Consider the following 282-nt stretch of genomic DNA (forward strand, 5'->3'; position numbering starts at 1 on the left):
GCAGATGACCTTCAAGGAGCAAGATAGAAAGGTGATGACAAGGAGGAAGGTGTAGGAAGGTACGAGGAGATGACCAGGAGGAAGGTGCGAGGGGATGACAAGGAGGAAGGTACGAGGAGATGACAAGGAGGAAGGTACGAGGAGATGACAAGGAGGAAGGTACGAGGAGGATGACAAGGAGGAAGGCACTAGGAGATGACAAGGAGGAAGGTACGAGGAGATGACAAGGAGGAAGGTACGAGGATATGACAAGGAGGAAGGCAAGAGGAGATGACAAGGAGG

The sequence above is a fragment of the Guillardia theta genome, assembly GCF_000315625.1.
Source record: "Guillardia theta CCMP2712 unplaced genomic scaffold GUITHscaffold_124, whole genome shotgun sequence".
NCBI lineage: Eukaryota > Cryptophyceae > Pyrenomonadales > Geminigeraceae > Guillardia > Guillardia theta.